The sequence below is a fragment of the Canis lupus genome, chromosome 6 (assembly GCF_003254725.2).
Source record: "Canis lupus dingo isolate Sandy chromosome 6, ASM325472v2, whole genome shotgun sequence".
Classification (NCBI taxonomy): Eukaryota; Metazoa; Chordata; class Mammalia; order Carnivora; family Canidae; genus Canis; species Canis lupus.
The window spans coordinates 24,708,489-24,733,548 of NC_064248.1; the positions used below are offsets into that span (position 1 = coordinate 24,708,489).

At 41.8% G+C, this 25,060-nt stretch overlaps 1 long non-coding RNA gene across 3 annotated transcripts; it reads left to right on the forward strand.

The window, feature by feature from the left end:
- The first annotated feature begins 337 nt into the window (after positions 1-337).
- LOC112640296 (uncharacterized) lies at positions 338-22,836 on the forward strand. Of its 3 annotated transcripts, none has more exons than XR_003123960.2 (3): positions 338-418; positions 16,339-16,570; positions 22,659-22,836. It is a non-coding gene; the product is annotated as an uncharacterized LOC112640296 (long non-coding RNA). The 3 variants fall into 3 exon arrangements; XR_003123959.1 differs by lacking the exon at positions 338-418 and adding an exon at positions 15,140-15,205; XR_003123958.3 differs by lacking the exon at positions 338-418 and adding an exon at positions 15,165-15,302.
- The last annotated feature ends 2,224 nt before the right edge of the window (positions 22,837-25,060 follow it).

Genomic DNA, 25,060 nt, shown 5'->3' on the forward strand with positions numbered 1-25,060 from the left:
TCTCTCACCTATGAAATGGGTGCAATACTTCTTAGAAAGCAGTAAAGTTTAAATTCATTATTTAAAGAGATAAAGTGTACATATACATACACATATCACATACACTTTACCTCTTTAAATAATGAATGCCTGGCACATAGTAGGTACTCAATAAAATTACCATTATTGTTAGTATTATTATTATTACAACAAAACAAGAGACTAATTCTTGAATATTTGAGGAAATTTATTTTTAAAATTATGGTATATCTAGAGGTGAAATAAGCAAGAAGGCAGACCTGGAAGTTCCAAGGTAACCTTTGTTCCCTCACAGAAATGTAAACAATAGACTAAAATAGCTTTGTAGGAACTTTAGGAGCAGTCAAGGATCTGCAGCAACCAACAAATGTCCAAACATTAAAAATCCATACTCAAAATGGTAAGAAATTTTATGTTGTTTTTGCTTACCCTTGCCCCATCCCCTCTCTGGTGTTGTGTGAAATAGGAGGAAGCCATCCAATTCCTAGCCTCTCCCTTGGGACAGAGGAAAAGACTGGAATTTGTTTCAATATTCTGGCTTATCATGACTGGTTTCTGCTTTATCCAACTTGGAGCTCAGATAAGAATGGTGCCATACAGGATGGCTGGGTGGCTCAGCGGTTGAGCATCTGCCTTTGGCTCAGGACATGATGCCAGAGTTCCGGGATCGAGTCCCACATTGGGATCCCTGTGGGGAACCTGCTTCTCCCTCTGCCTTTGTCTCTGCCTCTCTCTCTCTGTGGGTGTGTCTCTCATGAATAAATAAATAAAATCTTTAAAAAATCATATCTTTATTTTAAAAAAAGATTGGTGCCATGGTTTGAGTATCAGGTTGGAGGTATCTAAAAGCAGTGGCAGATGCCACAGTGAGTGGAAACTGTAGACCGTGGCCACCTTGGGGGAAGACTACAGACAGAAGAAGAACAATAAAACATCTAGAGCCCCAAGACGAGGTAGGTGTGAGACTTTTAAAGAAATTAAAACATGCAAAAGCAGCAACATATTTGGGAAAGTTGAGGAAAAAAGCATGTGCACAGGCCTAGGAAGGACACATGCCCAAGACCTTAAGTTTTCATATTGGTCAGATTACTGAAGGCCTTTCTTTGCAAGGATCCAGCTGCAAAGACAGAGTCTGGCTGCATTTTTTTTCAAATATCCAATATTCAACAACAGATCACAAGGCCATGTTCCCCTTTAGAAGGAACAAAATGAATTTCCAGAAACTGACCCTAAAGAGACACAGGTTTCCATTACTAGACAAAGACTTCATTCTTTTTAAAAGATTTTATTTACTTATTTGACAGAGAGAGAGAGAGAAAGACATAGGCAGAAGGAGAAGCAGGCTCCATGCAGGGAGCCTGAGGTGAGACTCGATCCCAGGTCCCTGGCAGGTGCTAAACCACTGAGCCACCCAGGCTGCCCACCATGGCCTCTAGTCTCCTGGAGTCATTAATAGGGCAAACGTTAGGCTGATCTCAGTAAAGGGTGGGAGTGCACACCCTACGGGGCATCTGGGAGAAGCCGTTCGGTCAGGCAGGCAGCTCTGGTCGGAGGTGTCTGCGCCCTGCTGCCTTCGAGAGGCTCAGCCCCAGGAGCGCGATTCCAGCAGAGTGGACACAACCCAGGATCCTGCACTCCCCCCAGGACAGGCGGAGATGGGGAGGGCACAAGACAGTGAGGACTCTTCTGCCGCTGGGCACCCCCAAGCTGTGCAGATCAGGGCCCCTGCCAACCTGGGAGCATCTAGGCCAGTGCAGACTGTGAGACTGCATTACTTACTGCGGGGAGCTGACTCCAGAGCTGGAGACCTGGCGCCACCAGTGTGGTTGTTCCTCCTTGTGTCACCGTGTGCCTGGGAGAGGCGGGGCCACCAGGGAGCAGGGGCCTCATGGGGTAAACAGCTCCCACTGAGCCCCACACGTGGTGAGGGGGCGCATCACACCAGGTACACACACCTGAGCATCAGCACAGCAGACCCTCCCCCAGAAGAACTGCTGGAAGAACAGGGAAGAGCAAGATCTTGACCAAGCTGCGGGATTTATAGTATACAGAACTAAAGGGTGCTCCTCCTATACTTTTCCTTCCTTTTTCCAGTACAACTCATTTTTATATCAGACTGTAAATTTCCAATATTTTTTTCTCTTTTCCCACCTTAACTACAATATTTTACCACCTCTTCATTTTTAAGTTTCTGTCTTTTTGACTTTCATATTTCTACAATTACAGATCCTAGATATATTTTCCACTTCTAGATTCCCTTCAACATACTCAATTTAATTTTGGGAGATACACAAGATTTGTTTTTTTGGGTTGTTTTGTGTTTTTTTTGTTTTCACTGCCTCATTTTGTTCTACAATTATGGAAGTTAATACCTTCTAAAACATGACCAGAATGCACCCAGAACCAAGTGGTATACAGTGCTGGTTCATTCTGTGAGATTCCCTTTTTTCTAAGATTTTATTTATTTATTCATGAGAGACACAGAGAGAGAAAGAGGCAGAGACACAGGCAGAGGGAGAAGCAGGCTCCAAGCAGGGATCCCAATGTGGGACTCCATCCCAGAATTCCAGGATAACGCCCTGGGCCAAAGGCAGGCACTAAACTACTGAGCCACCCAGGGATCCCCTGTGAGATTCCTCATTCCCATTCTGCCCCCCTCTTTAATCTCATTGATGTTTTGATGTTCAATGGTGGGGGTCCCTAAAACTATTCCTGGTTTAAATAAATTTGGGACTGAGAATCTTCTAACATACAAAACTTAATACACTCAGGACCAAGAGGATCATGCTCTAGGACCCCTCAAGTAGACTACATTCTCCCTCCACTACAACTTAATTACCACCACCATTTCCCAGTTACCCACCCTTTTTTTTCCTCCTTTTTTTTCTTTTTTCTTTCTGTTCTCTCTTTTGTTTTTTTCCCTCTTCTTTGTTTTTCCTTTTCTTTTTCTCTTCTTCTTTGGGAGTTTTGGCCTTTTATTTTTTACAACTTTGTTTTAAAATTTGTTTTCCACTCTAGTGATCCTCTTGTTTTATTTCGTCCCAATCATTGTTTTCATTTTTGGGTCTCTGACCATGTCAGAATCATATAGGGTGAAATTTACTTAGGTCATGGTTTATAATTTTGACTCAGCCCACTCATACACCACTCCTTGCTGAGCAAAATGACTAGAAGGAAGAATTCACCACAAAAGAAAGAAGCAGAAACAGTACTACTGTCACAGAATTATAGAATATGGATTACAATTCAATGTCAGAAAGCCAAATCAGAAGCACAATTATAAAGCTACTGGTGGTTCTGGAAAAAAGCATAAAGTATTCTAGAGACTTCATGACTGCATGATTTGGATCTAATCAGGCTGAAATTAAAAATCAATGAAAAGAGATGCAATCCAAACTGGAGGTCCTAACCACAAGGGTTAATGAGGTGGAAGAAAGAGTGAGTGGCATAGAAGACAAGTTGATTGCAAGGAAGGAAGCTGAGGAAAAAAGAGACAAACAATTATAAGACACCATGAGGAATGTTTAAGGGAAATAAATGAAGCCTCAGAAGGAAAAATCTATGTATAATTGGGGTTCCAGAAAACGCAGAGAGGGACAGAGGAACAGAGTATATTTGAACAATCATAGCTGAGAATTTCCCTAATTTGGTGAGGGAAACAGGCATTCAGATTCAGGAATAGAGAGGAATCCCCCCCAGAATCAATAAAAACCATTTAACACCTCGACATTTTATAGTGAAACTTGCAAATTCCAAAGAAAAAGAAAAAATCCTTAAAGCAATAAGAGAAAAGAGATTCCTAACTTATATGGGGAGAAATATTAGATTAACAGCAGACCTCTCCACAGAGACCTGGCAGGCCAGAAAGGGCTGGCAGGATATATTCAGGGTCCTAAATGAGAAGAACATGCAGCCAAGAATACTTTATCCAGCAAGGCTCTCATTCAGAATAGAAGGAGAGATAAAGAGCTTCCAAAATAGGCAGAAACTGAAAGAATATGTGACCACCAAACTGGAGCTCCAAGAAATATTAAGGGGGACTCTGTAAAAGAAAGAGGAAGTCCAAGGAAACAACCCACAAAAACAGGGACTGGATAGGTATCATGATGAGACTCAATTCATATCTTTCAATAGTAACTCTGAATGTGAATGGGCTAAATGATCCCATCAAAAGATGCAGGGATTCAGACTGGATAAAAAAAAAACAAGATCCATCTATTTGCTGTCTACAGGAGACTCATTTTAGATCTAGAGGCATCTCCAGCCTGAAAATGAAAGGTTGGAGAAACATTTACCATTCAAATGGTCCTAAAAAAAAAAAAACTGGCATAACAATCCTCGTATCAGATAAATTAACGTTTATGTCAAAGACTGTGGTAAGACATGAAGAGGGACACTATATCATACTTCAAGGGTCTATCCAACAAGAAGACCTAACAATCATGAATATTTATGTCCCTAATGTGGTGACTGCCAAGTATATCAATCAATTAATAACCAAAATAAAGACATACCTACATAATAATACACTAATAGGAGGAGAGTTCAACATGGCACTTTCAGCAAATGACAGATTTCCTCACCACAACATCACTAAAGAAACCAGAGCCTTAAATGATACACAGGACCAAATGGATTTCATAGATATATACAGAACTTTACATCTGAAAACAGCTGAATACACATTCTTCTCAAGTGCACATGGAACTTTCTTCAGAATAGACCACATACTGGGTCACAAATCAGGTCTCAAGTGATACCAAAAGATTGGGATTATGCCCTGCATATCTTCAGACCACAAAGCTTTGAAACTAGAACTCAATCACAAGAGAAAAATTGGAAGAAACTCAAACACGTGGGGGTAAAAGAGCATCCTGCTAAAAGATGAATGGGTCAACCAGTAAATTAGAGTAGAATTTAAAAGATTCATGGAAATTAATGAAAATGAGGGTACAGCAGTTCAAAATCCTTGGGATACAGCAAAAGCAGTACTGAGAAGGAAACACATCACAATACAATCCTCCCTCAAAAAAATGGAAAAAACTCAAATACACAAGCTAACTCACACCTAAAGAAAATGGAGAAAGAACAGCAAATAAAACCTACACCAGAAGAAAGGAGAGTTAATAAAGATTGGAGCAGAACTCAATGAAATAGAGACCAGAAGAACTGTAGAAAAGAACAACAAAACTAGGAGTTGGTTTTTTGAAAGAAACTTTTGCACAGCAAAAGAAACAGTCAACAAAACTCAAAGACAAACTACAGAATGGGTGAAGATATTTGCAAATGACATATTAGATAAAGGGCTAGTATCCAAGATCTATAAAGAACTTATGAAAATCAACAGCAAAGAAACAAACAATCCAATCATGAAGTGGGCAACAGACCTGACCAGAAATCTCACAGAGGAAGACATAGACATGGCCAACATGCACATGAGAAAATGCTCCGCATCACTTGCCATCAGGGAAATACAAATCAAAACCACAATGAGATACCACCTCACACCAGTGAGAATGGGGAAAGTTAACAAGGCAGGAAACAATAAATGTTGGAAAGGATGTGGAGAAAGAGGAACCCTCTTACACTGTTGGTGGGAGTGTGAACTGGTGCAGCCATTCTGGAAAACTGTGTGGAGGTTCCTCAAAGAGTTAAAAATAGACCTGCCCTACGACCCAGCAATTGCCCTGCTGGGGATTTACCCAAAAGATACAGATGCAGTGAAATGCCAGGACACCTGCTCCCCAATGTTTATAGCAGCGATGTCCAAACTGTGGAAGGAGCCTCGGTGTCCATCGAAAGATGAATGGATAAAGATGATGTGGTCTATGTATACAATGGAATATAACTCAGCCATTAGAAATGACAAATACCCACCATTTGTTTCTATGTGTATGGAACTGGAGATGATAATACCTTATGCTGAGTGAAATAAGTCAATCAGAGAAGGACAAACATTATATGGTCTCATTCATTTGGGGTATATAAAAAATAGTGAAAGGGAATAAACGGGAAAGGAGAAAAAATGAGTGGGAAATAGCAGAAAGGGAGACAGAACATGAAAGACTCCTAACTCTGGGAAACGAACTAGGGGTGGTAGAAAGGGAGGTGGGCGGGGGTGGGGGTGACTGGGTGATGGGCACTGAGAGGGGCACTTGATGTTATGCTATATGTTGGCAAATTGAACCCCAAATTAAAAATATGTAAAAAAAACCATTAGCCAGCCTTATTAAAAAGAAAAGACTCAAATTAATAAAGTCATGAATGAAAGAGGAGACATCACAACCAATACTAAGGAAATACAAAAGATTTTAAAAGCGTATTGTGAGCAGCAGCTCTATGCCAATAAATTAGGCAATCTAGAAGAAATGGACACATTTCTGGAAAATCACAAATTATCAAAACTGAAACAGGAAGAAATAAAAAACCTGAACAGGCCAATAACCAGGGAGGAAATTGAAGCTGTCATCAAAATCCTCCCAAGACACAAAAGTCCAGGGCCAGATGGCTTTCCCGGGGAATTCTATCAGACGTTTAAAGCAGAAACAATGCTTATTCTACTAAAGCTGTTCTGAAAGAAAGGGAAAGAATACTTCCAAACTCATTTTATGAGGCCAGCATCATCTTAATTCCAAAACCAAAGACCCCACCAAAATGGAGAATTATAGACCAATATCCCTGATAAACAGAGATGCAAAAATTCTCAACAAGATACTAGCCAATAAGATCCAACAGTACATAAAGAAGATTATTCACTATGACCAAGTGGGATTTATCCCCGGGATGCAAGGCTGGTTCAACACTTATAAAACAATCAATGTGATAGGTCATATCAACAAGAGAAAAAACAAGAACCATATAATCCTCTCAATAGATGAAGAGGAATCATTTGAAAAATACAGCATCCATTCCTGATCAAAACTCTTCAGAGTGTAGGGATAGAGGGACCATTTCTCAGCATCTTAAAAGCCATCTATGAAAAGCCCACAGCAAATATCATTCTCAATGGGTAAACACTGAGAACCTTTCTCTTAAGATCAGGAACACGATAGGGATGTCCAGTCTCACCACTGCTATTCAACATAGTACTAGAAGTCCTGGCCTCAGCAATCAGGCAACAAAAAGAAAAAGAAATGAAAGGCATTCAAAATGGCAAATAAGTCAAACTCTCCCTCTTCACAGATTATATGATACTGTACATAGAAACCCCAATAGACTCTATCCCTAGATTGTTGGAATTCATACAACAATTGGGAAATGTGGCAGGATACAAAATCAATGCCCAGAAGTCAGTGGCATTTCAATACACTAAGAGTGAAGAAAAAGAAATTAAGGAGTCAATCCCATTTTCGACTGCACCCAAAAGCATAAGATACCTAGGAATAAACCTAACCAAAGAGTTAAATGATCTGTACCCTAAAAACTCTAGAACACCCCTGAAAGAAATTGAAGGAGACACAAAGAGATGGAAAGACATTCCATGCTCATGGATTGGAAGAATTAATATTGTGAAAATGTCTATGCTACCCAGGGCAATTTACACATTCAATGCAATCCCTATCAAAACACCATGGGCCTTCTTCACAGAGTTGGAACAAATCATCTTAAGATTTCTGTGGAATCAGAAAAGACCCCGAATACCCAGAGGAACATTGAAAAAGAAAACCAGAGCCAGGGACATCACAATGACAGATTTCAAGTTGTACTACAAAACTGTGATCATCAAGACAGTGTGATACTGGCACAAAAACAGACACACAGATCAATGGAACAGAATAGAGAACCCAGAAATGAGTCCTCAGCTGTATGGTCAACTAATATTCGACGAAGCGGGAAAGAGTATCCACTGGGAAAAAGACAGTCTCTTCAATAAATGGTGCTGGGAAAATTGGACAGTCACATGCAGAAGAATAAAACTAGGCCATTCTCTTACACCATACACAAAGATAAACTCAAAACAGATGAAAGATCTAAATGTGAGACAAGAATCCATCAAAATCCTAGAGTAGAACATAAGCAACTCCCTTTTTGAACTTGGGCACAGCAACTTCTTGCAAGATACATCTATGAAGGCAAGGGAAACCTAAGCAAAAATGAATTATTGGGACTTAAGATAAAAAGCTTCTGCACAGCAAAGGAAACAGTCAAAAAAACTAAAAGACAGCCTACAGAATGGGAGAAGATATTTGCAAATGACCAATGAAGACATAGACATGGCCAACAAATACATGAGAAAATGCTCTACATCACTTGCCATCAAGGACATAAAAATCAAATCCACAATGAGATACCACGTCAAACCAGTGAGAATGGGCAAAATTAACAAGACAGGCAAAAAATGTTGGAGAGGATGTGGACTGCACTGTTGGTGGGAATGTGAACTGCTATAGGCGCTGTGGAAAACTCTGGAGTTTCCTCAAAATGCTAAAAATAGATCTACCGTATGACCCAGCAATTGCACTACTGGGGATTTACCCCAAAGATCCAGATGCAGTGAAAAACTGAGACACCAGCACCCCGATGTTTATAGCAGCAATGTCCACAATAGTCAAACTGTGGAAGGAGCCTTGGTGTCCATCGAAAGATGAATGGATAAAGAAGATGTGGTCTATGTATACAGTGGAATATTACTCAGCCATTAAAAACAAGGAATACCCACCATTTGCTTCAACGTGGATGGAACTGGAATATATTGTGCTGAGTGAAGTAAGTCAATCGGAGGAGGACAATCATTATATGGTTTCATTTATTTGGGGAACATAAAGGATGGTGTAAGGGATTGGAGGGAAAGGGAGAGAAAATGAGTGGGAAATATCAGAGAGGATAACAGAACATGAGAGACTCCTAACTCTGGGAAACGAACAAGGGGTAGTGGAAGGGGAGGTGGGCAGGGGGATGGGGTGTCTGGGTGTTGGGCACTAAGGGGGGCACTTAATGGGTGATCAATGAGTGTTATACTATATTTTGGCAAATCGAACTCCAATTTAAAAAAATATAAAAAAAAAAAAGATTCCTGCAACAGAGCTCTGATTTCATAAGTCTTTGAACTGAAACAGCTATTTATTTTATGAAACAACATATTTAGGGGATATTGGAGTTACACAGTCAAACTTGGTTCCACTGCCTACAGGCTGAGGGATCGTGGCCTCTGTTTATGTCTCTGAACCTGAAAACACACCAGTAATATCTACCACCTAGCTTCCCATGGGATTAGTGAGATAATCTATATAAATTATGTTGCCAGCAGTTGTGTCTAATATACAAAAAGAGCTCAATAAATATTGAAGTGCTCTCGAACTCCCAGCAAATTCTGAAGCCAAACCCCTCCAGTTAGATACCTTTTTTAAAAAGCATTTAAAAAAAAATGAAAGCCATTCACTTTATATAATATGAACCAACTTCTGCATTGCAGAATTTTCTTTCAAGTATTAACTTTCTGGGTCTTTCTTACTCCCCTCTGTAACCTCCTCCACAGCCTACCACATTAAATAGATCGGCTTCTATATGCCTTCTATGTGCTAGCATATCACATATGTATTCTCATTTATTCTTCTCATTCAATATCACCATCCTCATTTTGTATTGTGGAAGTGAAGTGTCGACCAAATTACCTAGATAACTTTCAAATCATCCTGAAAACCTACGAATTTGGCCTGAGATTTGAAGAGAGAACAGCTGGAACGCTACAGTGAGAAGAGTTCGCACTTCTATGAAGGTAGGAAGATGGAAAAAAATTGAAATAAAAAAGCATCCAAAGGGGAGGGGCCCCCACCAGGAGCCTGGCTAAGGCCGCAGGGCGAGTGCCTCCAGGACAGGAAAGCCCAGGCCCGGAGAAGCAGGAGCTTCACCAATCTTCCTGGAGGGAAAGGCGCTCGCAGGAGCACGGGCAGGACCCCAGGATGGGCAGTGATGCCCTCAGGCTCCCAGGGTCACTAACAGAGCACCTGCGCTCCAGGGAGAGCGGCGCCACACCCCGCCATCGAGCTCCCTAAGGGTCTGCAGCGCTGCCCGGCTGGACCCGGGAGCAGCTGGGAGGCAGCTCTGGCGGTGGCCCCGGGAGGAGGGGGCTGCGCAGCCCGGGAGAGTGATTCCAGCAGCGCAGGCCCTGGAGCCAAGGGCACCGCGGAACACAGCCGAGGATCCGGCGCTACCCCCCAGGACAGGCAGAGGCCCGGGGGACACTGGACAGCGAGGACGCTCCTGCCACCGGGCACCCCTGAGCTGTGCAGATCAGCGCCCCCCCGCCCCCGGAGCATCCAGATCCCTGCAGACTGGGAGCTGCAGTAGTGACTGCAGGAGCTGAATCCAGGGCTGGAGTGCTGGCCGCTGCCACTGTTGTTGTTCCTCCTCGTGTCACCTTGTGCCTGGGACTGAGCAGGGCCGCCAGCGAGCAGGGGCCTCACAGGATAAACAGCTCCCACTGAGCCGTGCACCTGGCAGGGGGGTGGGGCAGCTCCCCCAGATGCACTCACCTGAGAGCACAGCAGGCCCCTCCCCCAGAAGGCCAGCTGGAAGGACAGGGGAAGAGCAAATTATTGACCAAGCAGCGCTGGAAAGTGCCAGGGGAAGTCGAGGGATTTACAGTATATAGAATCAGAGGATACTCCCCCTTGTTTTTTGGTTTCTGTTTGTCCCCGCCCCCCCCCCCCGATTTTTTTCGTTTTTCTCTCTTTTTCTCCTTTTTCCAGTACAACTTGCTGTTGGCCACTCTGCACCGAAGAAAATGACTAGAAGGAAAAACTCACCACAAAAGAATCAGAAACAGTCCTCTCTCCCACAGAGTTACAAAATTTGGATTACAATTCAATGTCAGAAAGCCAGTTCAGAAGCACAATTATAAAGCTACTGGTGGCTCTAGGAAAAAGCATAAAGGATTCAAGAGACTTCATGATTGCAGAATTTAGATCTAATCAGGTTGAAATTAAAAATCAATGAAATGAGATGCAATCCAACCTGGAGGTCCTAACGACGAAGGTTAATGACGTAGAAGAATGAGTGAGGGACAAGAACAACTTGTCATAGAAGACAAGTTGATGGCAAGGAAGGAAGCTGAGGAAAAAAGGACAAACCATTAAAAGATCATGAGGATAGGTTAAAGGAAATAAATGACAGCCTCAGAAGGAAAAATCTACATTTCATTGGGGTTCCAGAGGGCGCCAAAAGGGACAGAGGCCCAGAAAGTGTATTTGAACAAATCATAGCTGAGAACTTCCCTAACTTGGGAAGGGAAACAGGCATCCAGATCCAGGAGATAGAGAAATACCCCCACTAAAATCAATAAAAACCGCTCAACACCTCGACATTTAATAGTGAAACTTGCAAATTCCAAAGATAAAGAGAACATCCTTAAAGCAGCAAGAGACAAGAGATCCCTAACATTTATGGGGAGAAGTATTAGGTTAACAGCAGACCTGTCCACAGAGACCTGGCAGGCCAGAAAGGGCTGGCAGGATATATTTAGGGTCCTAAATGAGAAGAACCTGCAGCAAAGAATACTTTATCCAGCAAGGCTCTCATTCAGAATAGAAGGAGAGATAAAGAGCTTCCAAGATAGGCAGAAGCTGAAAGACTATGTGACCACCAAACCAGCTCTGCAAGAAATATGAAGGGGGACTCTGTAAAAGAAAGAGGAAGCCCAAAGAAATAATACACAAAAACAGAGACTGAAAAGGTATCATGATGACACTCAATTCACATCTTTCAATAGTAACTCTGAACGTGAATGGGCTTAATGACCCCATCAAAGGCGCAGGGTTTCAGAGTGGATAAAAAAGCAAGACCCATCTATTTGCTGTCTACAAGAGACTCATTTTAGATGTAAGTACACCTGCAGCCTGAAAATAAGAGGTTGGAGAACCATTTACCATTCAAATGGTCCTCAAAGGAAAGCAGGGGTAGCCATCCTTATATCAGATAAAATAAAGTTTATCCCAAACACTGTAGTAAGAGATGAAGAGAGACACTATATCATACTTATACGATCTATCCAACAAGAGGACCTAACAATAATGAATATTTATGCCCCTAATGTGGTGACTGCCAAGTATTTCAATGAATTAATAACCAAAGTTAAGACATACTTAGACAATAATACACTTATTTTTTTAAATTTTTATTTATTTATGATAGTCACAGAGAGAGAAAGAGAGGCAGAGACACAGGCAGAGGGAGAAGCAGGCTCCATGCACCAGGAGCCCGATGTGGGACTCGATCCCGGGTCTCCAGGATCACGCCCTGAGCCAAAGGCAGGTGCCAAACCGCTGCGCCACCCAGGGATCCCCAATAATACACTTATACTTGGAGACTTGAACACAACGCTTTCTACAATCGATAGATATTCTAAGCACAACATCTCCAAAGAAACGAGAGCTTTAAATGATACACTGGACCAGATGGATTTCACAGATATTTACAGAACTTTACATCCAAATGCAACTGAATACACATTCTTCTTAAGTGCACATGGAACTTTCTCCAGAATAGACCACATACTGGGTCACAAATCAGGTCTTAACCGATACCAAAAGATTTGGATCGTACCCTGCATATTTTCAGACCAGAATGCTTTGAAACTAGAACTAAACCATAAGAAGTTTGGAAGGATTTAAAACACATGGAGGTTAAGGACCATCCTGCTAAAAGATGAAAGGGGTCTATCATAAATAAATAAGTAAATAAATAAATAAATATTTAAAAGATGAAAGGGGCAACCAGGAAATTACTGAAGAATTAAAAAGATTCATGGAAACTAATGAGAATGAAGATACAACTGTTCAAAATCTTTGGGATACAGCAAAAGCAGTCCTGAGGGGATACATCACAAAACAAGTATCTATCAAAAAACTGGAAAGAACTCAAATACAAAAGCTAACCTTGCAGGAACTGGAGAAAAAAAAACAAATAGATCCTACACCCAGTAGAAGAAGAGAGTTAATAAAGATTCGAGCAGAACTCAATGAAATAGAGACGAGAATAACTGTGGAACAGATCAACAAAACCAGGAGTTGGTTCTTTGAAAGATTAATAAGTTAGATAAACCATTAGCCAGCCTTAATAAAAAGAAGAGAGAAAAACTCAAATTAATAAAATCATGAATGAGAAAGGAGAGATCACCACCAATACCAAGGAAGTGAAGTGTCAAAAGTAGTTAACAGCCTTGCCCAAAGTCAACCAGTTTTTAAGTGACATTGTCAGAACTTGAAATTGAGCCTTTGGATTTTAAGTTCAGGGCTCTGTAAATATTTCACTGCCCTATGACAGATGGGTGCATTGACACACACACACACTCACACACCTCACCAAGAAGCTGTCATTTACCTCTGTCTTACCTAGTATTGTCTAGGAAACAGCTGGGCTTCATCTTGGAGTGGTATAGAAATGGGGACTTTATATATTCAGTTGTCTCTGATCAGGAAAGTTCCTAGGACTGTGCAAGCAAAAAGAACTGCCCATCTCTATGGAGGAGAACTTGGCACGAATTGGATGATCCTGAAGTGGGAGTAGATGCCCAGATAGAACAACACAGAAAACAATCACACCCCTCTATGGACAGACAGTTGGAAAAATAAACTATATGAAGTCATTCCAGTTCTTGTGGGATGGTATATGATGTGAATGAACAAATAAAGTGAAATGGAGGATTCTCACTAACTCTGGCTAACCTGCTCTCTTTCCCAGCCCCATACTTCCAATGTTCACATTTAAATGACAGCCAGTCAAGTGGCAGAATAGCCTAGTGGTTAAAGCCTGTGTTCTGGAAGCAGAAAGATCTGAGTTTAAGATTACAGTCTGCCACCTACAATCTTGTTGACTTTCACTCACCTCCTTTCTCTACCCTTGCTCCCTTACATGTTAAAATGAGAATGATAATAGTGACACCTGTTTCTTATGATTGTCTTGTTCACTACTGCATTCTTAGGATTAGATGGAATAATTCATGATGATCACATAACACAGTGCTTGGCCTGCATAATCAATATTGGCTGTTTTTATAAATTTGGGATTTGGGGAAGTCTGGGTGGCTCAGTAGGTTAAGCATCTGCCTTTGGCTCAGGGTGCTGGAATCAAGCTCCCTGCTTCTCCCTCTCTCCTGCTTGTGCTTATGTGTGCTCTCTCTCTCTCAAATAAAATAAAACCTTAAAAAATTGGGACTTTGAGAAACAATTTGGTGTACTAACAAAATTCAGGGTTTTTTGAATCCCCAGGTCTTGGGCTTAAATCCAGGCTCACCAACTTACAAAATGGCTTACAAACTATTTGCCTCTTCTAACAAAAAAAAAAAGATTGTTAATAAGATTTGTTCCTTGAGACCTTTGAAAGAGTTGCACCAGATAAAGTCTGTACAGCACTTGGCTCATGCATGTAAGTGTTGAGTTGATATTGATGTTGCCGTGAGTAAGTCTGGATTGCTGCATGAAGTGGCTTGTATTGTTAGTTTTCTACTAGAGGCATTTGGGGGTGTTTTTGGGGTATGGGGATATTTAGGACTCTGGCCCAACTTTCCCAGCACCTTTACACTCCCACCTCCCAATGAACCAGGGACAAAAGTACCTCTACTTGAAGTCACCACAAAGATTGCTGGAAACATCTAGAACATTCCCACTGGGGCTGAGGGGGAAGCCTCACTTCTGAGAGATAGATTGTCCTCCTCCCGGACAATTCATTCATGATCTGTTTTCAGCTCAAGACAGGCTTTTTGTGGAGAGGAGCGAGTGAGAAGGCAATGGTAGTTGACCAGCCATAGTAAGTAAAGATTAAACAGCCAAAGTGTCAAAGTATAAAAGACCCTGCTACTCAAGCAGAAGAGGCAGTCACTTTGGGGAGGGAAATGGGGATAGGTGGAAAAGTCTACAAGACACACTGTGGATCTCAGTGGATCTCCTGTATGGTACTGTAACACTGGTGCTGTGGGCAAAGAAGACCAACTCTGGGGAAGGCAGTCTGGATTCAGTCTAGCTTTCACCAGTTACCAGCTCTGTAACATTGAACAGGTTTCTTATCTCCTTGTGCCTTAGTTTGGTCATCTGTAACAACTGGTCTATGGTAAAGATGGTGGAATTCTCTGAAGATTCCATTCTCTTTTCATTTTCATGACTCTCTTTAGTTAGAATGAGGTCACTGAATTCCAGGTCTGGACAGTGAACACTAGGCAAACAAGTCATATCTGGTCTAAGGCATTTAAGATCAGGTATGAGTCCTCGATCTCTCTTCCCCTGACTCAGTAGTCCTGGAAACTGTGTGGAGATAGTAACATCAAAATATGTCAGAGACCTGCATGTATGCAGGTGGGCTAAAGAAAATTATTTGTGAGACTAGTGCTATATAAGTGACCTTGGAACATGGTTAGTTGACATTAGCTGGCCTCACAGATCAGAATTGGCCCTTCTGGTGTGAAATGCAAAGAGCTATAAATTTTTCCTTGCATGTCTTCTGGCTCCAGGCTAGCCTTCCCCCACTCCCTGCCCACGAGAATGGAATCTGGAGGGGAGGGGAGGGGAGGCAAGTACACCTAGCCCAGTCTCCTTGAATATGTAAAGACATGATGATATAGAAATTCAGATTACTCCAAAGTGCCCATAGGCAAACAAATATTAAACTTCAGCCCCCATCATTTACCCTATAAATATGGCCATTATGGAGATGGTCTCTCAGAAGTCTCACCTGAAGGGAGAATGCTCTGCCCTGGCCTCTCAATCCAGATTCCACCCTGGATCTCTCCATGGGGCTTTCCAACCTAATGAGGTTGGATGTTTTAAGTACCTGATTTGATTTAACTTTGATATAACTTTGTCTTATTCTTTTTTTAAAAAAAGATTTAATTTGAGAGGAGAGAGAGAGAAAGAGAGAGAGAAAGAGAGAAAGGGAGGATCTGAAGCAGACTCTGCACTGAGCAGGGCCTGACACAGGGCAGGATCCCATAGCCCTGAGATCATGATCTGAGCTAAAAACAAGAGTTGGATACTCAGCCTACTGAGCCTCCTAGTTGCCTTGCGTTCATCTTATTCTCCTTTACTGCTTACTATTGCCTTCATCTATGCATAGATTTTCCCTTCTCTTTTTTTCTATTTCCATTCGATTTTTATTATATCAATAAAGCATTTTCCCCCTTTGAAACAGAGTAGGGCTGCTGTGAATCTTTCGTTTAGAACATCTGTAAGGCCCATTCTGCATTATAGCTGTCAGATACCATATTGTCTCATATCTCTGCACGGTTTGCTTGGATATCTGGATCTCCCAAACTAATTGTGGGATAGGCTCCTTATCCAGATCACAGCCTCAGGGGTGTCTGTTTCTATTAATCAAGGATGCTTTTCTTTTCAGAGTACCTAGACCATAGAGGGACATAGGAGATGGAATGACACCCATGAGCAGATAGAAAAGAATGGCCAGACAAACAACAACAACAACCATGACTGCATCCACAAGCTGGATCTTAGTTTCTGCAAATACTCCTGCTCTTCTGAGCCAATGCCCCCTTCCTGCTCACTCTTCCCCTCTATCCCTCCTTCTGTAGCGGACTGGATCTCTTGGAAGACTAAATGTTTAGTGAAAGGTAAATAACATTAAGAGGTTACTTCTTTCTTTTTTCCCAAAATTTGGCTGAGCTTTACATTTCTTTTTTTTATTCTATTTATTTTTTTATTGGAGTTCAATTTGCCAATATATAGCATAACACTCAGTGCTCATCCCATCAAGTGCTCCCCCTCAGTGCCCGTCACCCAGTCACCCCTACCCCCCGCCCACCTCCCCTTCCACCACCCCTAGTTCGTTTCCCAGAGTTAGGAGTCTCTCATGTTCTGTCTCCCTCTCTGATATTTCCCACTCATTTTTTCTCCTTTCCCCTTTATTCCCTTTCACTATTTTTTATATTCCCCAAATGAATGAGACCATATAATGTTTGTCCTTCTCTGTTGACTTATTTCACTCAGCATGATACCCTCCAGTTCCATCCACGTTGAAGCAAATGGTGGGTATTTGTCATTTCTAATAGCTGAGTAATATTCCATTGTATACATAGACCACATCTTCTTTATCCATTCATCTTTCGATGGACACCGAGGCTCGTTCCACAGTTTGGCTATTGTGGACATTGCTGCTAGAAACATCAGGGTGCAGGTGTCCGAAATTTCACTGCATCTGTATCTTTGGGGTAAATCCCCAGCAGTGCAATTGCTGGGTCATAGGGCAGGTCTATTTTTAACTCTTTGAGGACCCTCCACACAGTTTTCCAGAGTGGCTGCACCAGTTTACATTCCCACTAATAGTGCAAGAGGGTTCCCCTTTCTCCACATCCTCTCCAACATTTGTTGTTTCCTGCTTTGTTAATTTTCCCCTTTCTCACTGGTGTGAGGTGGTATCTCATTGTGGTTTGGATTTGTATTTCCCTGATGGCAAGTGATGCGGAGCATTTTCTCATGTGCTTGCTGGCCATGTCTATGTCTTCCTCTATGAGATTTCTGGTCATGTCTTTTGCCCATTTCATGATTGGAATTTTTGTTTTTTTGCTGTTGAGTTTCATAAGTTCTTTATATATCTTGGGTACTAGCCCTTTATCTGATAGGTAATTTGCAAATATCTTCTCCCATTCTGTAGGTTGTATTTGAGTTTTGTTGACTGTTTCTTTTGCTGTGCAAAAGCTTCTTATCTTGATGAAGTCTCAATAGTTCATTTTTGCTTTTGTTTTTCTTGCCTTCATGGATGTATCTTGCAAGAAGTTACTGTGGCCAAGTTCAAAAAGGGTGTTGCCTGTGTTCTCCTCTAGGATTTTGATGGAATCTTGTCTCACATTAAGAACATTCATCCATTTGGAATTTATCTTTGTGTATGGTGTAAGAGAATGGTCTAGTTTCATTCTTCTGCATGTGGCTGTCCAATTTTCCCATCACCATTTATTGAAGAGATTGTCCTTTTCCAGTGGATAGTCTCACCTGCTTTGTCGAATATTAGTTGACCATAAAGTTGAGGATCCATTTCGGGACTCTGGATTCTGTTCCATTGATCTATGTGTCTGTTTTTGTGCCAGCACCACACTGTCTTGATGACCACACTTTGTCATACAACCTGAAATCTGGCATTGTGATGCCCCCAGCTATGGTTTTCTTTTTTAATATTCCCCTGACTAGCCCATAGGATCCAACAATACGTTAAGAAGATTATTCACCACGACCAAGTGGGATTTATCCCCGGGATGCAAGGCTGGTTCAACACTCATAAAGCAATCATTGTGATTGATCATATCAGCAAGAGAAAAAAACAAGAACCATATGATCCTCTCAATAGATGCAGAGAAAGCATTTGACAAAATACAGCACCCATTCCTGATCAAAACTCTTCAGAGTGTAGGGATAGAGGGAACATTCCTCATCATCTTAAAAGCCATCTACAAAAATCCCACAGCAAATATCTTTCTCAATGAGGAAACACTGGAATCGTTTCCCCTAAGATCAGGAACAAGACAGGGATGTCCACTCTCACCACTGCTATTCAGCATATTACTAGAAGTCCTAGCCTCAACAATCAGACAACAAAAGGAAATAAAAGGCATTCATATTGGCAAAGAAGAATTCAAACTCTCCCTCTTTGCAGATGACATGATACTGTACATAGAAAACCCAAAAACTCCACCCCAAGATTGCTAGAACTCATACAGCAATTGGGCAGTGTGGCAGGATACAAAATCAATGCCCAGAAGTCAGTGGCATTTCTATACACTAACAATGAGACTGAAGAAAGAGAAATTAAGGAGTCAATCCCATTTACAATTGCACCCAAAAGTAGAAGATACCTAGAAATAACCTAACCAAAGTAGCAAAGGATCTATAACCTAAAAACTACAGAACACTTCTGGAAGAAATTGAGGAAAACACAAAGAGATGGAAAAATATTCCATGCTCATGGATTGGCAGAATTAATATTGTGAAAATGTCCATGTTACCCAGGGCAATTTACACATTTAATGCAATCCCTATCAAAATACCAAGGACTTTCTTCAGAGAGTTGGAACAAATTATCTTAAGATTTGTGTGAAATCAGTATATTCTTTAAGTAGGAAAAAAAAAAATTGGCTCCTTTCACCATGGATCCTCTTAGATACTTTCTTTTGGGTTATGATGACACTACTTGCCTTTTCTTTTAGGTTTCCAATCTGGTTCCATCTGGAATTTTGTCCTCTTCTTACTGTTTCTCAAACTTAGCCATACCTCACCTTCTTTTCTTTTCCCTTCTTTCATTCTTTCTTGCTTTGTTTCTTTCCTTCTTTTCCGCCCTCCCTTCCTTCTCTCCTTTCTTTTTTGTTATAACCATGCATGATTACCTCTATTGTTATTTATTCAATATTCTCTTTTACATGAATTTCCTTTAAATATTAAATAAACAGGAAAACCCCCCATAGCAATCCAAATGAAACTCTGTACCACTACTATAATTAAGTAATTATTTTACTTACTACAGGGAAGAAACTAAAAATGAATACAGTGAAAGCAAAAATTGTTTCTGTTATTAAACCCTGTTTCCAGTAGAGTACCCTGCCAAATATGTGAGACCAGCCTTGTTATCTTTTTGTTAAAAAAGGAAATTAAGGTTCCTCAGTTATTTATTGCTATGATAATATTGCATAACAAACAGTGTGCACATTTATTTAACACACAATTCCTTCTCACAAATCTCAGACTAGTGGCTCTTTCCACAGTAGACATAAAATCAAGACAAACACCATAAAGACATTTAAAACTTCTATTTGCATCATGTCTATTAACATTCTATTGGCCAAAGCAAGCCACAGACCAAGTGCAACTCAACAAACAGAGAACCATATTCCTCCCTGCATCAGATGTGTAAGGGGGAAGGGGTGAGTAGAGGATGAGTATTTGCTGGAAAACAAATCTATCATACCACAAAGGAGCAGAAGACATAGAAGTCACAAACTGAGACTTTCTAATTGACTTAATGGAAGAGAAATGGAAAGGGTGAGCTCACTCTGGTTTTGGACAAAATCAGGGTTCTTTTAGCAGAACCTGGTAAAAAAGCTGGTATAGAGGTGATTGTGGGGAAGGTCATTGAATGGGTGTATTAGTCTGCTAGGGCTGTGCAACAAAACTGTACACACTGGGTGTTTTAAACAACAGACATTTATTTTCTTATAGTTCTGGAGGCTGGAAGTCCAAGATTATGGTGCTGGCAGGGTTGGTATCCTCTTCGCTTGCAGATAACCATTCTCTTGCTGCCTCTTCACTTGGTCATCTGTCTCTGCATGCACCCCTGGTATTTTTCTGTGTGTCCTAATCTGTTCTCGTTTTAATGATGCCAGTCAGATTGGATGAGGATGCCACTCTAATAACCTCATTTTAACTTAATTTCCTCTTTAAACACCTTATCTCCAAATACAGTCACATTCTGAGGTACTGGAGGTTAGGGTGTCAACATATGAAATTTGGGGGACACAATTCAGGCCATAACAACAGGAGAAAAGCAATATTCACCACACTGGCTCAAGTCCTTCCTTCCTTGAAAGTTGCTTCTTTGATTATGTATCTTTTCTTTTGTTTCTTCCCCTTCCAATTAATGTTTATTGGACAGAGTAGACTGCGTTAGCTGTTATCATCTTTTTTATTTGTCATAATCCACAGCTAATTTTTCTTCCCTTATTTACTCATTGAAACTGTTGTTTCTTTGTTTCTGGAAACAAGTTCTCTAATGTTCTTGCTGTCAGATAAATGGATCCTTTTCAGTTCTCACTCTTGGTCATTCTGGGCAATGTCAATGAACTCTTTAATTGCTCTCTTCTTTCTGTTATCACATCCTGCCTTTTCTGAGTCTTCTCTCTCAATATTGTCCATGAGATCCTCTTTCTTCTCTTTAGATAGCCTTGTTCTCCAAGGACCTATCTTCAGTGAATAGTTCCTCTTGTTCTCTAGGAACTTTCTATTTCATTCTTTCTCTTTCTCTGGATAATTTCCTAAACTACATTTAAAATCATGACCTCTCCCTTGAGTTCAAAATTAAATATCCAACTGATTACTAAATACATACCAGCCCTGTATTAACATGACCATGACAGAATTCAATGTTCCCACCTCAAACCTGTTTCTCTCAGAAAGTATTATAATCACCTACTAATTGTAACTAATCAAAAACCTAGACATAATACTTAAGTGCCTCTTTTACCTTAACCCCACTTGCCTTATTTAGTCACTAAGTCACCAAGTTCCAAGAAGAAATTCTTCTAAGAATTTCTCAAATTTGGGGCACTTGGCTGGCTTCATCACAAGAGCATATGACTCTCGATCTTGGGGGAATGAGTTTGATCCCCATGTTAGGTATAAAGATTATGTAAATAAATAAATATTAAAGGGAAAAACAATTTCTCAAATTTACCTCTAATGTATTCACTTTTCAGCTACCAAGATAATAATTTAGAAATGCATTGTTGACTGAGCTCATTACCATCCAGATGAAGTCCAAACCATTTATGCATGTATTATAATGATCTTCCTTTTATCATTCAGAACTTGAACTTGATGTTGAAATACTGAGTGTACTTTCCCTAAGCTAAGTTCCTCCTTATATCTACAAATAATGGCAATAAGCCTAGGACACCTTATGCCATCAACACACACACACACACACACACACACACACAAACAAACACACAGATTGGTTAGTCTGGGATCCCCCTAGAGCTAATAATTGCCCAGGGAAGTTATATACATCTCATATCGGACCGCTGGGACTTGGAAACCCTTACCTCTTTGTTCTTAGAGTTACTGGGATATCTTACAGGCTTTTATTAAATAAGAATAGGAAGGATGAGGTGGTCTATCTTTATCTCATCCTGAAAAAGACTATATTCAGTGATTTCATTATAGTCACAGGAAGCCAATCTTTGTGAAAAGGACTGGAGAAATATTATGATTACTTTATACAAGCTGTATAACCTTCCCATCATCAATCATTTATGAACCTAGAGAAGATAAGGAGACTGTGAGTGTGTGGTCAGTGGGAGACATGATTAAAAATGATAAATAGTACTGAAAATGTCAAAATGAGCAATTTGTTAGATTTTAAATTTTTGGAAGCTGTCAATTAAATGATGCTCCTCTAAATGTAGATAAATTCAGACAGAGAAAGACATAGTTTTGCTATTTGGTTAGCAGACTGTGTTTCTCTGCTAGGATGAACATAAAACTCTGGTGTCATCCAGAGCCCCATATACTACCCAGGAGAAGTATATCACAGGATGTACACATTCTAGTGGGCATTTTAAGATGGCTTCAAGAGAAGTGCTTTGTCAGGGGCTGGAAGAGAAGGCAAGCAAGAGGAAAGGATACATAGGTGTTGTAGGCAAATGGGTCTAGATTTTGAACCTGTAAATGTCATTTACCAGCTACATGGCTTTGGGTAGTATCACTTAATGTCTCCAAGTCTTTGCGTTCTCTTCTGGAAAATGGAAAAAAATAATACTACCAGAATCAAGGGGTGACTATGAACATTAACCACCATATGTATTTGTTTGGCATAGTGCCTGACACTTGGTAAGGACTTGATAAGTGATTGATATTCTTAATACTGTTGTTGCTATTATTACAAAGTATTCTGACAGAGAAGAGCCTAGACCCTCAGAGATCCTTTGCTTTCTTCTCCAGCTCACTTGTACCTGCTAGGAAGGTTCATCCTCCATCCCTTCATTGGAAATGAAGCCCAAAGCCCTCAGGAACGGATTCTGTGATTCATCATTCAATGCCACTCCCCACTTCTTTACTTTCTCCAAACACAATCCCCATGCTCTTGACTTAAAAATGATTTTATTACTGTCAGGTTTAATCCGATTGGTAGTGAAATGAAATAGGCCAAGCAAACGTTGGTTGAGGCAAGCTATTAATGGGACGCGCTCTTGGGGGAGGTTCTGTGGCCCACAGGGGAGGGAGAGAGCGGGGAGTCGTGGGCCAGGGAATTCATACCCAAAGGGAGTACATGTGAGCTTTTAAGGGGGAGGGGTAAGGGGTTGTGTCTGTATGGGGTGATAACTGCTTATGCCCTTATATGGGGTTTGGGTAAGGTGTGGTTCAGGTTTCTTGCATAGGTCCTGTCTCCACCTGATGATGTGTCCTTGGGCGGTCTGCTGGTGGTGGGAAAGTTCTGAGGGGAGGGTAACAAGATGGAGGGTCTGCCGCCATTTTGTTGGTGCCTTCTGATCTCCCTTGATCCCACCGGTCCAACATTCCAATCCTTTTGTGGTTATAGGGCATTGGTTCAGATCTGGCTACTTCCTGCTGAGTAGGGGGCATCCTGGGGTCCCTCAGAAGTGGGCAAGTGGGAGTACGGGTGTAGGAGGAGTTGATTGACAGATACTCGAGACATTTCTCAAACTCGTTCCTGGATAAATCGGAGAACACAAGGGGCCACTGTTAATAATATGCTGATGATTAGGAATGGGCTTAGGAGGGGGAGGAGCCATGCAGTTAGTGGGGTCTGCCACCATTGGGGTGTAGTTGGACCGCCCCGGTGGTACCGGGTTTGAGAGACTCACGAACTTTGGCAAGGGTGTGGAGATTGGCCTCAATTACACCTGTTTCACTGATGTAGTAACAGCATTCTTCGTTGAGAAACATGCAGGTTCCGCCCTTGTCTGTGGTGAGGAGGTCCAAGGCTGTCAGTTTTGGAGCTCAACTTGAGCCACTGATGTTACCTGGTGTTGTAGGGAAGCCGGAGACTCTGCCGAGGCCTCGATGGCCATTTGAAGCCTTTCAGATAGGTCCCTGGTGGAATATACAGAGTGGAGTAAGGCCCTCGTCCCCAGTCCGTGGCCACCAGGGTTTAGGCCAGGGAGACCCCGATAACTAGTGGGAAAAAGACCACTCGTTTCTGCTTTTGGGGGCCCTGGCAAGGAGGGCTAATTCTGCCTGACTATAGATAGTTAATCATGGAACCAAGGAGACAGGCAAACAGAGAGAGGCAGAGGTATTGAGAGACTTAGAAAGGGTGCCATTGCACCTAAGCAACTGCCAATAGGGGCGTGATGAGAGGTAACATTTGAAAGGGTGACATTGCAGAGGGAAGAGTTAGGGGTGGAATAACAGAAAGGAAATTGGTGGTTGAGAGGGTCGGTGAATAAGGAAATGTTGTGGAGAGAGGGAGAAGGTCCCGGAGGTGTGGGTGTGGGGTTGGTGCAGTTAAATGATTAGGGAGCAGAACAGCTACCGGGGGCTTTGCCCAAGGCAGCACAGCTAAAGCAGTGGGACAAATTAATAGGTTTAAGACCCCGTTGGTGAGTTTCCAAAATTGGAAATTGGGGATGAGAAGGAAAGGAGGTTTGATCTTTTTTTTTTTAATTTATTTATTTATGATAGTCACACACAGAGCGAGAGAGAGGCAGATACATAGGCAGAGGGAGAAGCAGGCTCCATGCACCGGAAGCCCGACGAGGGATTCGATCCCGGGTCTCCAGGATCGCACCCTGGGCCAAAGGCAGGCGCCAAACCGCTGCGCCACCCAGGGATTCCGGAGGTTTGATCTTTTAACTGGATTTTTACTGGGGGGGGGGTCATGAGTGGCCACAATTGGTTTAGAGGTTTCCCAGACTTGGGGGTTAACGTGTAAAGGGAGATGGGGTGGTGGGGAGGGATCAGGAGAGATTAAGGGTAAGATGAGGTGAGCAGAAACGGTGAGGGAGAAAGATGAATGGTGGACTTGAGTTTGTGTAGGATATCCTGGCTGGCCGAGGAGAGGAGCGGGGCAGGAAGGAATTATAAGGAAGGAATGTGAGAAGGGGAACTCATCCAGGCTGCAAGAGAGGAGTGGGGTAGTTTGTGGAACGGAGGAGGTGCCATCAATTCCCACCGCCGCTATTGGAGAGGGGAAACTGGCACCCGAGTAGGAAGGCAAGATAGAGTAGGTCACCCCGTGTCCAACAGGAAAAAGATGGACTTACCCACTACCTGGAGCATGACCCTGGGCTTAGCCTGGGTTAGGGGAGGTGTCCGAGTCTGGGCCCCGTCAGTCATCATCCAATCTGAGTAGTTGGAAGACTGGACTTACCGGCTCAGGG